The sequence below is a fragment of the Phycodurus eques genome, chromosome 22 (assembly GCF_024500275.1).
Source record: "Phycodurus eques isolate BA_2022a chromosome 22, UOR_Pequ_1.1, whole genome shotgun sequence".
NCBI classification, from domain to species: domain Eukaryota; kingdom Metazoa; phylum Chordata; class Actinopteri; order Syngnathiformes; family Syngnathidae; genus Phycodurus; species Phycodurus eques.
Window position 1 is genome coordinate 5,658,690 of NC_084546.1, and position 18,071 is coordinate 5,676,760.

Sequence of the window (18,071 nt, forward strand, 5' to 3'; positions counted from 1 at the left end):
CCAGTATGCCCGCCCTGCGTGTTGCCATCGCTCCTGGATTGATTTTCAGTCTGGATTTAAGAGGGCCACAGTTAATGTAAATTAAATTAGGCTATCTAGAAAACTCAGTGGGTGGGTGGGGGGGGGGGGGGGGGGGGGGGGGTTGAACGTCGCTGACTTGTCTGCTGTGTTTGGGTAAAAAGCCGATAATGACTGTCTAACTCCCACAAGAAGATAAGATTTGTGCTTTATTATGTTTTAGTTGCTCTGTGCAATACATTTATTTTATTTAAAAAAACTTTTCAAATATCAAGTTCTATTGTCATGATCTAAGTTGGACTGTAAGTTTTTTGTTACATTTGGGTTTCAATTTGATTCCTATTTTGATTAAAAAAAAATAAATATATATATATATATATATATATATATATATATATATATATATATATATGTATGTATATATATATATATATATATATAATGAAAAAATGCTACAAAATTTTGCTTCAGATAATACCTCAGTGTTGCCATGATCCACATGAAAGCGTGTGTGTGGCACTGTGCAACAATGTCCATTATCCAGCCTCCTCTATCATCATCAATGAAAGCCAATGCAGTCTGTGTGTTACCTGACAATCAGTCAACAAACACTGTTTTCCGCCGTGTATTTATAGCTCGCATGGGCAAGGTGACTTTGTGAAGATTATTACGAGGGAGCGGAGCCGTCTTCGTTTCATTGGCGGGGGGGATGTTTATTTCGCTTGTCAACAACGAGGAAGACATCTAAAAGAAATCAATGTCCAAATGACATCGCCAAAATAAAATACGTCCCCTTGCTGCCTCGTTCGGCAGCTCATCGCATCAACAAAAGACACATTTGTGGTTGTATTTTCCTCATATGATTGGATGGCGAGATTTGAAAGTTGATCTGAGCAACACTGTGTAAGGGGAATACAAATTCACATAGAAATGTTGTGTTAAATAAATTAGCCGGTGGCGTCATTACCTTCTTGTTGGAAGGCATGAATGAGGTCTTGGAGGTGCAGGTGGATAATGAGAGCACAGTAGAATGACATGAAGTGCAAAGGGAACCTGGGAACTGTTGAATATTTTGAAAAAATTACAACTATTCTATGAAAATAATGAGTGGATGTTAAAAAGTGCCCGACTTCAGTTTGGTTTTCCTAAAAGGAGAAGACTCAACTCATTCACTGCCAGCCTTCCCAGTTAACATGGATATTTGTCTTCTAAAGCCGTCCATGGCAGTGAATGTTTTAATGTTCAGAAAGTAGCCGTCACTGATGATCATAACACATAAGCACTCAACCAAACCCAATCATCATTAAATGTGTTGTTAATAGGTGAGGGGGAAAAAAAACCCATCCTATTATCAGAACAGTCTGAGTGTCATTGCAGGAAAGGTAACTGTAAACTTCACAATTTGAAAAACCATTTGGTCGTTAAAATGCGTCTCCCCCCCGGAAGGGAAACAGCTCCTGTGTGCTTCAAATTCACAATAAAGAAAAGTAGACTAATGTGCATAAAGAAGCCACAGTAATGAAAAGCAAGAGAAGGAAAAGTTTGCAAATATAATAGTGCAAAATGAAAGAAAGATCCAGTGGTGCAGTAGAGGGCAAGTAAAGGTCAGATTGAGGCGGGGTGCGAGAGAGTATTGACTGATGAACTCGACCAAAACTTCTATCTCTTTGCAACCTTAAATTTTAGATTATCCACATGACTGCATATAAACAACTTAATTAAATGATCCTCCCGTTCATCATTACCGACAATGATTGATCGCATTTTGGAGTTCCAAACTCAAATTCTAAGAACACCATGGGTGCTTTTTGCTATTTTCTCAAACTGTGCAGTGTCTATCTAAGCTTACACATTATTGCTAGAAAGTCTTAAAACTCCCCTAATAACTCTGTTCATGTCCTCGGTGATGATTGTTTTTTTCCTTCCAAATACAAGCTGGTATAAAATAGCCTTAAAGGGGACATTTTATGGAAAATTGACTCTTTTAGTGATTGTGTACAAAGAGTTGGATCTCTGGATTGTGAAATTAAACAACCAGGTAAATCTTTTATCTGGCTATTTCCAAAAAATGTGTTTGCAAGCGAGCCATTCTGCACTTTCACCCCTCCCTTGTTACGTCACAGTGGGGCTAATTTACATGATAACGCCGAGTGTTTCTGCCCATGACATGATCAGCGAGGCTGGGCCCACAAAAGGGAAGCAGAGCTGACTCGCCATTGGACCAGCAGGCTGGCTCACTTCCATGAGACAAAACTAATAATAGGCTGATTTCAGCAAGACTAAAAAATAGTGGAGAAAATGTGTAATATTTAATATTGTGATTTTTAAACTTTGGGGTATTTTGCAATCTCGTATATGACAGATTTATTAAGACACCAGGCAACTGTTTTAATTGTAAGGAAAAAAGGCATCATACGTCTCCTTTAAAAGCATTATCATTATTATGTGAATGCTGTCATTCTACACACCCCAAAAAATGTGCATTATTATGCTCACTTGTTTTGACATTCTTTCTGCTTCCACATTTTGTCACAAATTTTCATAGTAAAATTTCCAAATTCACATATACAGTATTTTACATATTTACCTCCCACTTCCACATTTCTGGACCGACTGAAACCATTCCGGCCTCAAATCTCACCCTCTACATTTCAGCCATTCAATCAATTCGACAGCATGGCAACATACAAATAATTCTTTGCTTGGTATCGTTTTCGCAATTCCTCCAGCTACCTAAATACTGTATTATGTTCTATACCACATGGAAGCAATGCATGTTATCATTGTTCAACATAGTTCTTCGAGTTATGTCCAATATACTGTGATTCTGGAGATCTGTTTAAACGGATGCAGTCTTACTTCATCCCCTTCAAGAATTTATGATCCTGCAGCAGAGTGCCGAATTAACGTAACCCTGCATTATTCATGAAAGACCAATCAATACGGTTTTCCACTGAAAATACTGTCAAAACCCAGTTATGAGTCTTGAAAAAAAAACAAAAAACGAAAAAACAAACAAGCCTATATGTAAATGCGCAATGCCTGAGGGACTTCCTCTCCCTTAATACTACTTTTTAGCTGTCGACGGGCTAAAACTACTCTTGGTTCGAGTTGTTAACCATCAGCAAGATGATTTTACATTTGGTGGTGTATTTTATCAGTATGATGAAAAACATACATACATATTTCAACATCGTTAGTGAGATAGGAATTCTGATCTGCTGGTCCACAGGGAAAACACAACTCCCATTTCGAGTTGAGGAAATCAATGTCCCCGGCCACTGTTTGCAGAAATACAGAACGGTGGCGCCTTGAGATACCAGTGACCCAATTTACGGATTATTTTGAGATACGAGCCATCGTTTGGAAGTTTTTTTTTTAATTTATTTTTTTACTTTGACTCAGAAGTATACATTTGAGATACGAACATTGTTCACTCAGTATTCCAAATCATATTTTCCCTTGGAAATAAATGGAAATGCCAAGAATCTGTTCCGGCCTTCCCCCCCAAAAAATCAACAAATGTTGAAATGTGGCCCGAAGATAGCTGGGATAGGCTCCTCCCTAGTGAGGATAAGCAGTACAGAAAATGGATGGATGGATATATATATATATATTTGAAGAAAAAGAAGAATTGTTCACTATTTTCACTAAGTGCTGCTCATTGTGAAGTGAGATGAGTTGAGTTCACTGCCACCACACAGCGCTTGTATCTTAAGTATGTGCTTGCAAGTCAAAGCAAGAAAATTGTCCGAACAACGGCTCATCTCTTGAAAAATCTATTTAGTTTCTTAGTGTGGTGCCTTTGTGACCTGTGGCGAGTTTGTAATGATCGCCATATGCAGGCCTTTGAGCTCAGGAGGTGGCGAATGAAAATCCTGTTCATCAGCACTGCTAGTTACATCTGCATAATTGTCATGCCAATACTAATGTTTACCTGGGAATCCTTTTGAATCCTTCTATAAAATGCCAGCCAAAATTACAACAAGCAGTGTAAAGCCCCCCTCTTGAAAAAAAAAAAAAAATACAATTATGAATTGCACAGGAGTTCCTCCCTAGAGGTCTCATTAGGGCTAATTGATTTATTTGCAGAACTGTTTGCACCGGTGGTAGACCATCCTTCTATTGGCTTCTACCCCCCCCCCCCCCCCCCCCATCATTTTAATACACTATTATCTTTCTTAATCTGATGCAAGGTACTATTTCATTTACACCATATGAGAGCAGAAGCCAACGCACCAGTCGGTCCGAGCAGTTGTCCTGCAGGGCTGCTCGGCTCGGCCCGCTCCGGAGACGGGTGAAACAGAGCGTGCTCAGTGGGGAGGGAAACAAGCATCTGTTTTTATCATCCAAAGAACACCCAAGCAAACTCTTCATTCTCTTGCTATCAAGCCCGATGGGGATTTCCCAGTTTGCCACATTTTATTTGCTTCAGTATGAGGCAAACATGAGCGTAAGTGCAAGGGACCGCCCCTGCTGTTTGAGAAGTTAGATGGAAAAGCAAATTAATTTTGCATCGACTTTAAATACCATTTTAAATACAACATGATTTACTTTTGAATAGGGTTGCAAAGTGGTGGTAAATTTCTGTTTAATTTCCATAGGAAGTTAAAAGTTAAACTGGGGAAACGTATTACAATCAAGCATAAATATAAACATTCCCCGAAATTGCCGTTAATTCTAATGGAAGATTTCCAACCCTACTTTTGATTTGGCTGAGATCCAGCATCCAAGCCAACGCATCAAGAGTGAGACAACAAAGATCGTATCGCATCGTGCGCTATGATGACAGCAACTCCGTCTTAGTTATTTGTGCATAATTTATCCCATTCATCATACTTTGACATTGTTATTCAAGTCGTCTCCTTTGCCGACAAATGATATGAATCATTTCACTTCCACTTGTGTGGAAAGAGATCAATATATTGGTCTGGTAGTGTTTTATTCAACTGCGCTGACCTTACTGACTTTTCTAACTTTAGCCTCAAACAATGAAAGAAACTACAGTATAATGCCAACATCTGTATGTCACAAAATGTTGACTTCAGATTATTCATACACGTACACATTAACATGTACGTAACGCCAGCCTGCTCATTTACATTTTTCACAAAATGCAAACGTCTGTCTAGTCACATACACATAAATACAATTAAAAATACTGTGTATATGTATACACACACATCCAAAGCCTTGATAAAGACCTTGGCATTTATCAGTGATAAGCTGTAAATAGTGCATGTCATATGGACGTGCATCACTAGAACAGCTCCCTAAACCTTTTATCTGACACGGAGAACCGCATTGCCTCAGCTGTTATCACGAGGAACAGACCCGGTTGAGGTTTTACACTCCCCAGCAAGCCTGAAGTATTGTATACACCTTTGAGAGTCTAGCAAGAACGATCAACATCCAGATTTAAAACGAGTGGTACTAGTTTATACACACATATATATATATATATATATATATATATATATATATATATATATATATATATATATATATATATATATATTATATTATATTATAATTAAAGCACCCAGGATCGAGATGAAAATCTCGCGTTGCACTAACCCTGTTGTCCTTTGTCCTCTTTGCCCTCAATTACCAACAACACATTTTTGACATTCACACTCAGTTTGAATGAACGTCACTTTTTCATCAACTTTTCAACAACTTTGGCCTAAAAGCTAAAGGGCAAAAGGGCCACTGAGTTCAAAATTCCTACCGTGCTCATTAGCTCAGATTTGTTTAACCAACTGTCAGTATTAATATACCAGCAAATATTCTCATTTGTATGGCAATATATTCCCCGATGGGCATTTCATCCACCCACTATCTATCAGCAGCATCTGGAAAATATAATCCTAACATCTTCTGCATTTATTCATTCAAGACACACATTGTACATTCTGTTCGCGCCGCCATAATGTTAATGTCCTCACACGCAAACATATCACTTGGAATGATCAAAAATGTAGAGGAATTCCTGCTCTTTGAGTGAAACCAGTGGTCGTTTCTGGTGCAATATGTGGGGTTCCACAGGGCAGCATCTAAGAACTATGTTGTGCATGAGTTTATTTCAGACACAGCATGTGTAAGTGGAGTTTCCCCTCAGGGGCTTACTCTTATGTTTTTTTTCCCCACTGAAGCAAATTGATCAACTGTTTGTGTTGTGTGTTGTTATAGCACAGTTTTCCATTTATGGACGCAATATAAACATGGGGTATCCCGACGTGGATTTATATGGGGCAGTTTTTAACCACTACTTCGCCGATGTAACGTCAATATCAGAGGTGATTGTCCCCAGTTCTATTTTAAGCTCGGTTGCTCCACTGCGGCGGAGGCATTCGGTGCAGACTCTCCGAGACAACTGACACTTGGAGTGAGTGCCAAGGCCACTGACGCAACATCCTTCTATCCCTGTAGTGCCGGCATGGCACTGTGTTAGCCCACTTGTCGAAGGCTCGCCTCTTAAGTAGCCTTGTCTCGGCTTTCGAAGCAGAACATGCTGAGAACTGTGGAGAGGTTTGCATACGCCGGAGAGATTTAAGTGGGCTCTGTCGTAGGCACCTCTGTCCTTGATGACTTCTGGGGGATCAGAGGGAGTCTTTGAAAAGACCATACATGCGTGACCACAGTATCGGTGGCTGTGGCAATATTTACATATTGATGTGTTCAACACTAGAAGACAACCAAGATACCATAGTGTGCACTACATAAGACCTTCTCACTGACACGGTAGCTGCTGTCACACTTATTGTATGCCAAACATATGCTGCCTTGTGACCATAACATCTAAATGTGGACCGCTAATTTGAAAGCTGGGCTAATATACCACATGCTGCTTCATTTTTCTGCCAATGACCCCCTGTATATTCCAGAATACACTGCGTTTAATCACTGCTGTTCCATAGTCTGAATTCTGAAGATCTTCCCTCTGTTCCAAAAGTGTGTTTTCTTTAGTCCTATTGTGTGTGTTGATGGGATTATGCTAACAACAAGGGGCTGCACTACTTCCTGAAACACCGTACAGGGTCCGACAATTACGCAAGAACCTCGCTTCCATCCTCATGCTAATCCTCTCTCGGCTTAGTGTTTCTCCTGTCTGCCAATGGATTAACAGCTTCTTTACAGGCCGAAATCCTGGGGGCACCCCAGGGACATCTGCTGTCACCACTCAACTTCTCTCTCTTTCAAGTTACCTGAGTTTGCAGACAATTTCACATGATTGTGGAGAACCAGACTCATCCATTACCAAAGTAATTCCCAGAAAGACCTTTTACGTTTTGCAGAACCGCAATCTTCGGGATCCCAGCACTTTTTTTATACCAAAGAAGCACGGCCTACCACAGGAGCTGATCATACAATTCTGTGATCATCCATCACAGTCTGTTTTGCTCCCACAAAACCTGCCCTGCACGCTCTTGACAGTCTGCCATCAGTTATCATCCGGCAGCACCTTCACTCCCAAACCACGGCAGCTTGTTCAGTCAACCCCCTCTGGTATGATCTGGCACTTTATCGTTTTCCCGTTTCTAGTTTTACCTTCTTCTTCCTCCTTCTTGCGCTCTGGCAACACTTCAGCCTGTCTATCTTAAGCATTCACTGGTCCATATTAGCTCCTTATCTTTCCTTTTCACCTAGCTTCCACTTCCAGAGTAATCTGTTTTCCCAAACTCCCCATTCACTTCTCCGTCAGATTTGTATTTGGGCTGGATGGCACTTAGAATTCCACTGAGCGGCAGCTTTAGCACTATACACACAGCTCTCCCGTGTGTGTCTTGTACTTGCAATGCTCATCGGACAACTGTGTGAAGGAACCCCCTCATCCAAATAATGTTTTTGCTATTGGAACATGTGCAGCAACCCCTATAGAGCTGGCCGCACAGCACGTCTCTTGTACATATGACTTCATCACAGGGGATACGTTCCACATCCACCCAAATGAGAAAATCTGACCTTGTAATTTTTCAACCCTTGTGGAAATCCTCTCTTCTAGATTCAGTGTTCAATTCATTCAAGCATTTAATAATCAATCCAAGATTTAATTTCCTCAGTTGGCATGTATTCTTCCACTTCAATGGAACTTCTAGGACAGTCCCACCTGCCAACACGGTCTGAGTGTACCATCGTCAGTCACTGTTCATACAACTATGGGTCGGTCTACGTGTCAATCATTAGAGTATACCAAGCACAATGTGTCACTGTGCTGTATCTTTTGATCCATGCCGCATCTCAAACTTGACCCGTAAAACCTTGTATTTAGGTTTCATCACGTTTGTGACTCTGCTTGATCTCAACATAATCAAAATCATTGCTGCAATCCAGCGATGCCTCATTAGTTTACTGTAATATATCACCTGGGTGTCCCACTCATTGTGTTCCCTGATAATGAACACTAATAGAATTAGCTTCTATCAAGCCATCTCATTTTGCGCATCCCTCGGCTCTGTGTTACAGCTGTGACGTCCAATACACATATCTTTGCCACGAAAAGGTCTGCACCTTCGTGTTCTGCGTTTTATGTGAGTTTACCGCTAAACTGTCATCAAAGGGGAAACAAATTGAAATGATGGATGATAACCTAATGAAACAGTGTTCAACATGTATTAGCTCAGCGGCAGCCTCGCCACAGGGTGCCTCGATGGGTTAATGAAGCCATGCAGCCCTGGGAATGATCAAAAATGAGGAGCTTTTGAATGCTGACTCATTTCTTTTATTGTACTCTTAGTAGACAAATCCAGAGGTAAGCCTGTCTGTGATTTTATTCGAAAGAAAATCAATCACTCATCTTCCTCATGTTGCCAAAAGATGCCACTCTTGCCCATGGCAATTTGTTTTTAAGAAGTCAAAGCGGCAGTAAAGCAGACTAAAACTCAGATATTGGAGGAAAGGTAGGGCAAGGGACTTATTGCATCCTAGATGTCGCTTCACCAAATAGCAAGGAGACATATTATGCACTTCCTTCCCAATTTAAAACGGTTTTTTAATCACTGCCGTGACATGCTTTTGTCAGAATACCTCAAGGATCAAGAAATAGAAGAGAAGCAAGTGAGCTAACCCTCATTGCAGCCGAACGATCAAGTGTGAGCCGCTAATTAACTCATCAGTGCATCCAACAGAACTGTGCAGCTCTGCTTACCTTTTGGCTTCTATGGAGTGTTTCACCTCTCCGCATCCAGACTGCAAAGGGATGTTGTTAATTTAATACACATTTCTACAGTTTAAAAGACAAGAAGAGACATTGGGCCTTATAATTGTGTTCCTACTTGGAGAATATTCGAGCGCAGTGTGACACCCACCAATATGTTTTCTTATGAACATTCTCAAGCACATTTGAGTTGCTAAGTTAAACTGATATTTTTTTTCAAGTTTTAAATGTGAGCCTCTATCAAGTATGGAAAGCCTGGAGGGGGAAAAAACACGCTTTATGCACCCCACACCACAGGATAATCTTTATCTTTCAGAGACATCCAACTGTTGGACTGTTGCTGACTTTGATCGGAAGTGAGGAAAGTGCTCAAATTCGACCTGATTATCAGTATGTGTGCATCCTGCTTTATCGGTCACCGTTCCGCAAATCAAAAAATGGCAGAATGCACCATAACAAGACACCAGGTTCTTTTAATCCCAAAATGTAAAAATGCCTTTCAGTTTCTAGGTGACTGCAGTAAAAGAAAAAGAGATGAGCTCCTGTTAGCCAGCGGTGGAGCTTTTAAGGTAGTCTCTGCAGCCAGTTACCCCTGATACTTCTGCTAGCACTTCGAGGTCATTGCCCCACATACGCAGATCCTCCGGAAACCCTTCACATTCGATGAAATCTTCCTGAAATAGTGGATTTCCCACGGTAACACAGCATTAGTTTTAACCTCGCCTAAGTGGAGTTACATTTGAGCCGTGCTAAGAGAATGGGGATACAAAGCGTGTGCGAATTGATCAAAGGTGGGAATAAAACGAATGGGGATTAAAACCATGACGAGGGGAAATGCTGCTCGTTAAAGTTAAATAGACAGCTTCCCTTAGACTGCAATTTCAAGAGTGACAGTATTTAAATGGAACAATGATGATGTTTGTTGGGGTCAGTAAAGGTTTGTCATATATTTGGATTAAAAATATTCCGTTTTTTTCTTCCTTTCTTTCTTTTGCGATGCAACCGCAGTGTAGACCAGTGGTTTCTTAAACCTTTTGCACCAAACACCACCGGAAAAAGAAAAAACATACTTAACTCTACAAGTATCACCGTCTTGACCAACATTAAAATACAGCTGCGTACTAGACTATGAAGTAGATTAAATTCGATTAACAATGCCCTTAAACACTGGAAAGTGCTCCTGACTCCAGTGTGGCTGTGAAGAGACTCACCTCCCACGCACACAGACTAATCCCTCTGTTTTCCACTGTGCAATATAGTAAACAAAATAACATATTTTTTACTATTTCTTTTTGCACATAGACACAAATTATCCAAATTTGAGAAAGGTTTAAACATTCAGTCATGACTTCATAATATTAATATCCCAATATCCATTCTTGATAAAAGCACAAATGAATCCAAGCGTGCACTCATATCAGTGTCTTAACACTCGGGGTCATATTTCAACGTCCTTTGTGTGTTGGCTAATTACGTGCACAGCGCTGTAATCACATTTCAGATACATTTGACTGGCGCGTCACTCATCACTTTTCTTTTTCCTCTCCAGAATCTCTAATGTGACACTTTTATAATGTCAGTGGTGAGTACAAAGGCTAAATGTGAGCACATTTTTAATCGTAGGTGAGAAAATATGTAACAAAAGATTGCCACATATTGTGCAGCGTGGTACGTGCAAATGAACAGGAAATTTACCAAATCAGGCTGCTGCATTATAATGACTAGCCTCCTTGGTCTTCACACTGATTATTAATATTCCTGGAAGGCCTTCAGCCAGACTCACCTCGCTTCGTTCATGCATTATGACAACTGTCATAATAATGTACGCTGCCATGGAAACAAATACAGGTCTTATTCATTCACTGATGGTGCAGCATGAGGAAAAGTTGACGCACTTGATTCACTTTCGCGGGCTTTGATTTTGACATTTAGCTCGATTAAACAATAGATACTGTCGGTTGGGCGGTCAGTCGGGAGGTAGATAAATACTAGATAATTACCTCACTTTATTGCATGTAGACTGCATACTGTACTTTATTGTTTATGAATAGCCTATTTTTCTGGCCACCTGTGGGTGTATTGATGCTGCCTAAAACAAATACATGGCAAGTAATCCTTTTCTATATGTGACATGTACAATGCTGTACTTAAAAAGACAGCTCTGTACATATACTATGTACTTCAAGCTCCGATCCCCTGCGTGTTGTTCTGAGTCCGCACTCCAATCCTGAAAGGCCACTGCTGGATTTCCCACCTCCCCTCTCCCAACGCGGCGCTGTGATTGGCTGCTGGCCGCCTGGCAGGAAGAAAGAGCTGCTGTGTTGAGGCCGAAAACTCGGGCACAATCTGGAAGGGGGGATGACAACAAAATACCACCGTGGAACATTAAATGTACGTACAGTCAACAAGAGACGTCAGAGATTTTTTTTTTTTTTTTTGGTGAACATGATGTTCGTCATGCTTTTTTTTTTTTTTTTTTTTTTTTTGCCAGCTCCGGCTATGCCCGTGACTACGCTAGTGTCGCTGTAATCAAGTCCAGCCACGCTGAACTGGCACTGAATGTGCAGTCTTGAGATTTCAATCTTTCCATGGAGGACACATAGCTGCTCCGCTGTGCTGTGACAGCATCCCGGGGGGAGAGAGAGAAAGGAGAAACAAACAAACAAAAAAAAAAAAACTCTTCCACGGCAAGAAGTGTGATGAGGGAAACATAGATCTTCGCTGAGGCAGCAGCAGAAGCAGCGTGGGCTTTTTTTTTTTTTTTTTTTTTTTTTTTTTAATTAAAAAAAAAATATATCATCGAAGGCTGTCTTTTGATTCGACGGCTCTCCGCATCAGGTGAGTTCAAATCCGCAGTTTTTCGCGAGCCATTAGCTCGGTGACCTTAGCTCACCAGCCCCCCTTTTTAAACCGCTCACCCTGCGTTATTTTGGGCTGTGCTTCTGTTCCACTTGCAGAGTCAAAAGCCATGCATGTCCATTTTTGGCTGCATGTTAACCAAGCCTCCACTAACCAGTAAATGGAACAGAGTGAGGGGATTAACCACACACGAGCTCAGCCGGCTGTCCCATTCGGAATGCATTCGTTCATCTGTGGAGGACGTCTTCACCATTTTTATACCGTTTAAACAGTATAAACGTGTACTGTACATTTTACGTCCCGTGCTTTTATTGTATTTTATTATTTTTTTTTGGGGGGGGGGGGGTGGGGTGACCAGCTGATGTAAAACGAAAAGTGTAGTTTACAAGTGGTATATAACGCACAAAATGTCAATTTCTATATTTACTTTAGTCTATTATCCAATCAATTTAAAACGTAAATATTCCTAGTTATTGCGATTACCGGCATATTAAGTAATAACATATAATATATAAAAAAGTCATGCTAACACATAATAGTCATGCTGGTATTCACACGTGAAGTTTTAGTTAGTTCATTATCCGCTCAAATACAAATTGACATTATAATTAGATGACTGAAAACATTCTATATACTGCAATATGTGTTGATTAAAAGTGTTTATATTCGGCAACTGGAATCCAACCGTTTACTGCCATCGACGTATATATTGTCAAGTAGGTTTTTCAAAGGCTTTGAAGAGGGTCGCGCCCAGCATGTCTGTGAAATTCAGGTTTGTAAAGCTCTGTAATGACTACCAGATCCCTGTAGATGGCGGCATTGCATCGCTTTGGATTTGAGAACACCACAGCTTTTGAGTAAAAGATAAAGATTTGGGGGTGAATCTCAGCCTGTCACTTTGATTGTGTGTACATGTATGGTTTACACAAAGTATGTGTTGTGGTAGGTAGTAGAAAGTGTGAGTCACTATTGTGAAAAAACATGATGCAGTTCATGGAGTGTATGACGAACAGCATGTAAAAAAGCCACCTAAGTTAAACTCGAGCCATTTGGTGAGTCATTGCCACTCACGAGGCGTTTCATAGTTGCATATTTTGTAAATAAACAGTTTTCCCATCACAAGCCCTTTCTCAGTCTTGTTTTTGTTGTTTTACAGTTTGAGGTGTCACAAAAGTATAAAATATTAACGTCAGTCACAGTTCTGCATGACGCGTTTCTTTTCACACAAGGCTCGTTTTCTCCACATTTTGGTCCGAAACCAGTGTTTTCTGTGAAACCAACCCATTGTTCTTCTGCTGATTACTGTTGACAGCATCATGTAACCTTCTAATTGTTGGTTATAAAAGAATACCATTGGTTTTCTGTGCCGTGCAGATTAATTTGCCTTGGTTGAAATTAATATTCTTTATGGCAACGCCACCCAATTCTCCTAACTGTCCTAGAGATCAACTGGAAAACACATTTCGTAATTAAAACAACAATCAGTGGTTATTGTTTCAGCAGTCATATGATTTACCCAGTAAAACGATTACACTGTAGGACTCCAATTAGTAATTAAAAGCGAATGGAGTTTCTCAGTTATGTGTTGCTCACTAGTCTGGAATTGGTCATCTTGGAAATGAGTTGAGTGTTGACCCCTAGGTAGTTTATTTTATTTTATTTTTTTTACGGGTCATCGCAATCTCTTCTCGATTTGGAGCAAAAATAATTGCTTTTGTATTACAGCGCATAAGCACCGTCTCACGGTGTTATATAGTTGTGTTGACTGAACAATGAATCATTGTTTGGATAAGAGATTTCTCACTGGAATGTTTCAGCATACTTCAGACAAAATACAGAACCACCTTGAACACAGTCTCATATTTAAAAAGGAAAATCCAGTCAGTGGAAAGTTTTTTTTTTTTTTTTAATAAACAAGATTTTGTACCCAGTCTTTCAACACTCTCTTCAGTCGGAGGAGGCTGTAGGGGTAGAGTGGCAGCCAGACTTCTGTCAGACTGCCCCACAGCAGCTGTAGCTTACCACCACAAGGGTGTGACTGTGGAGTGAATGAATAATGTGTGCAATTGTAAAGCGTCTTTGAGTGCCTTGAAAAGCGCTATATAAGTGCATTATAATATTATTCTGATGATGATGATGATGATTATTAACTTTAATGACAGAAGTTGCTTTGCAGATAAATAAAACTATGTTGTATTGACACATTTCCCAGCTACTCAATCAGTGTCGAATATTTGTTTAAGTATTTAAAAATGCATTTTTCCCCAATTTGTTTTTTGAGGAAGTTTGAGGCATTTGACTTTTGAGGTCCTTTGTGAAAATGATAAAATGGTCTTCAAACGCTCATTCACACATTTCATCGGCTATTTTAGAGTCAATCATTAGCTACTTATTCCAGCACCTTTTTTTACGACATGAGACCTGTACGTTAAAATGGTGAAACACTATATTTAGATAAACACTCCTAACTTTGTCAAAATTTGCATCGCAGGTAAACGCTACTTTTGATAACAAGTGACCACATATTTAAGGAGCTAACCAATTGGTGGCTAGTCTCTGCATTTTTGTATGTCCTTATTTAATAATAAAGTTTATACTAGTATATGCTTTTTTGGGGGTGTTCGACTGGAGGTCCCGCTGTACTTTAAAATAAATCAACAGCCTTTAAAATAGTAAGATGTTTGATTGTTGTTTGTGACTGTATTATAACCATACTAAGAACTTTGTGAGTCCTCTCTGCAAGATGTGCTCATGTAAATAAAATTGACTTACTGTACTTACGTAGCACTTGAATGACATTCAAGTCACGTCGTAGATAAACAATCTTCTTTTTGTAACAAGTGACATTTTGTCCGCTCGCCATTCATGGCTCGCTCGCGGAGTTTGTGTACGACTTTAACAAAACACATTTTTGGATGAATCAACTTTTGAGGTCCAGCTTCATGTTAAAAAAATAAATCAAGCAATCTTGAAACACTCTCTTAACTATTTGGTTGCCAGCGAGCTAAGGTTTTGTACAAAGTTAATTACGGCATATCCTATCTGAACATTTTGAGATTATTGAATTTGAAGGTTGCACTGTACATATTCTATATCTGCTGTCAAAGGTGACATAAACTGATATCGGTTTGGCAGTTTGAGATGGGCTGGTCAAACGTAACCACCTATTGACGATGTATACATATACTGTATATTGGAAATGGCACTGAAGTTTCACCCAACTTTGTGAATTATTGGACACTTCCTCAGAGGGGGTCGATCACCTCAGGATAATCAGAAACGAGTCCCCCCCCCCCTCCGTTCCTACATTATGCAGTCTGGCTGGATTACTTGTCCATATTATTTCTGTTTGTCTTCATTAATGAGAGTGTATACCAACTCTCGTGGGGATGTATGGGTGAACAGCAAACAAGCGTGTTCTGTCCACTGCTTCATTGATTTCCCTGTTCATGCCCGGCGGCATTAAACGGGCACATTTCAAGTGAAGCACTCATCACCGTGTAATCACTGTGGATGGCTCGCAACGTAATGCAGCCCTGCTAGAGAAGCGTCGGAAAATGTAGCCCAATGAACCCGATGGAGCACTTTGACCTCTACCGAAAACCACGTCACCGCTAGGCATTTTATTAGCCGGTTAGCTCTAATTAATGTCACTCTGCTGCTAATTTTGGACTTGAGGTATTCCCTGTAGGTCTGACATTTCTGTTATATCGCTTTCGAACTAGCGCTAAGGTAAAATATGCAAACAATATGGCTTCTCTCACCGCGTTGTCCTTCCGACTGTTTGGTGGTTCAGTGCGACTGCAGTGAGCATTGAGATGATAAACAAGTCATTTACCAGAGTTAATTGGAACTGCATGATAGCATGTCCCTCACTGGATTTATCGCACGTGACAGATTTCTATCGCTATCGCGAGAGACACCAGTCAGAGGCGTACAAAAAATATAACGCCGTTTGCGTCCAAGCATTTGGGTTTTATAATTTTGCATATCTCACACGACCGTGTTTATCCACTGTCATTGCCACACGCTGAACCGTCCACATCAAAGTTTAGATATCCGGACGACATTATCTGTTATGACAAACAGACGAGTCTAATTTAAACGGATTGCGTCGTCTGATAGAAGAAGAATTTTGAGTGCGTTCCATAGCCCGGAGCAGGCGACATCCGACTGGGCGTCGGGAGCACATCTCATCATCACTGCAATATTATGCGCACAGGACTCACACCTCTGAGCAAACTCATCACATAGCAGGATAAAATAAATGGTCATTACGATGCAGTATGCCAGATAGAGACTGAATAAAATATATCTATTATAGTTACGAAAGGCTAATTATGTTAATATTGGTTACTGAGTACCCCATGACTGGAGTCTGATATGTCTCCAGCAGGGTTACTGTCTTTTTTAACAGTGAAAGTTGGTGAATCGGGAAATAATTGGTTCGGTCAAGAACCGACAACTGGATGGGGGAATCTCTGTGAATGTTCTCAACTCCTGTTTCGATGCGAAGCCGACTTGTGCCGCCGTCTCGAAGGGCTTTGTGGTCCGTAAATGTACCAATATCAATTACTCCATTCCAGGATTAATCAACAATCAATTCCGCACAACTGACAAAATTCTTAATAAGTTGTTGGACTAATGGATGATTACACACATCCGTAAAGGTCAAAGCCAGGACTTCGCATCGCATTATTTGCAAGATACTGGAGTTGGAACTCAAGTGGGTATTATTCAGTCTTCTTGCTCTGAAACAACTGCTCAACCTAATTCAATGTGTTTTTTCATGTATTCTTTCATTGCTTATTTATAATAAAATAACACATTCACGCAAGTACACTTATTTACCAATAATGGTTAGAGCGTCAGCCTCACAGTTCTGAGGACCCGGGTTCTATCCCGGCCCCGTCTGTGTGGAGTTTGCTCCGGTTTCCTCCCACTTCCCAAAAACATGCATTAATTGGAGACTCTAAATTGCCCGTAGGCATGACTGTGAGTGCGAATGGTTGTTTGTTTCTATGTGCCCTGCGATTGGCTGGCAACCAGTTCAGGGTGTACCCCGCCTCCTGCCCGATGACAGCTGGGATAGGCTCCGGCACGCCCGCGACCCTAGTGAGGAGAAGCGGCTCAGAAAATTGATGGATGGATGGCGTGCAGAGGTCATTATCAGACAAAGACGTATATTTTCCTTTTGTAGGTTATCAAAATTATTAATAAAATGTCCAGTTTATTTGTCAAGAGAATGTTTCCTGGTCCCAATCTTACTTCCTAGCATTTGAAAGAGAAGTGGCTTTGTGGCGCTAAAGATGTTAGGGTCGACCTGAAGTTCCCTTTGTTTGACACAAATGCAGTCAAAGTGAAAAAATGCAGTGTTCATGCAATTATATACACACACATTTATTTTCTATTCGAACCATGCCTAGTGGAGCCGAAGGGAGGCTGAAATAAACTCGTGGCAGTAGGATGCATGCAGCAGCGTTTCTTGGAGCCAAGCTTCGGCTCATAAAGCTGGCCATAGAACACTGCACTGCACACAGGTGTAATGAGAGCGTTCCAGTTTTCTTTTTAATGATTTAAACGTGCATCACGGTCACTATTACAGCCAGCGTTATTTCTGGTATCCTCTATTGTGGCTGCTTTCCCATTAACCTTTGGCTTTGAATCTATGATCCTGGGATTATCTCGGTTCTCTCCGTAGCCAAATGCGGAATTAGACGAATGTGTCAAAATGCTAATAATGGTTAGCCATTTTGCTAGGTTTTGAACCTTGTCGAGATATGTAATTCACATTTAGCTGAGATTGGTAGATAATGATTTGAGTTTGATGGATGGCTTGCGTCTGATCTTAGTCTGTTCCTGTGGTTTAAATAATTACACTGCAATTCTCTGTTTTGTGTTTGATAACTGGTGAATATTGTGATTTACATGGGTAATTGATGGATCATTTGTCCAGTAAACATTGAAAATGTTTGAAATGATATTTTACATTTGTGCCTATGCAGTCTACAGTGTCACTGTGGTGCTGCTGAAATCA

At 40.4% G+C, this 18,071-nt stretch overlaps 1 protein-coding gene across 4 annotated transcripts in view; it reads left to right on the top strand.

Annotated features, from left to right (window-relative positions):
* large1 (LARGE xylosyl- and glucuronyltransferase 1) overlaps window positions 1-18,071 on the top strand; it is a 91,179-nt gene that overhangs the window by 12,632 nt on the left and 60,476 nt on the right. Inside the window, exon 1 of one of the 4 annotated variants that reach the window (XM_061667285.1) lies at window positions 11,474-12,013. The exons of the other annotated variants lie outside the window; for them this stretch is intronic. The gene's annotated coding sequence lies outside the window, so the exon portion shown is untranslated. Of the gene's footprint in view, window positions 1-11,473; window positions 12,014-18,071 lie in introns of those variants that run through there. 4 annotated transcript variants of the gene reach the window in all.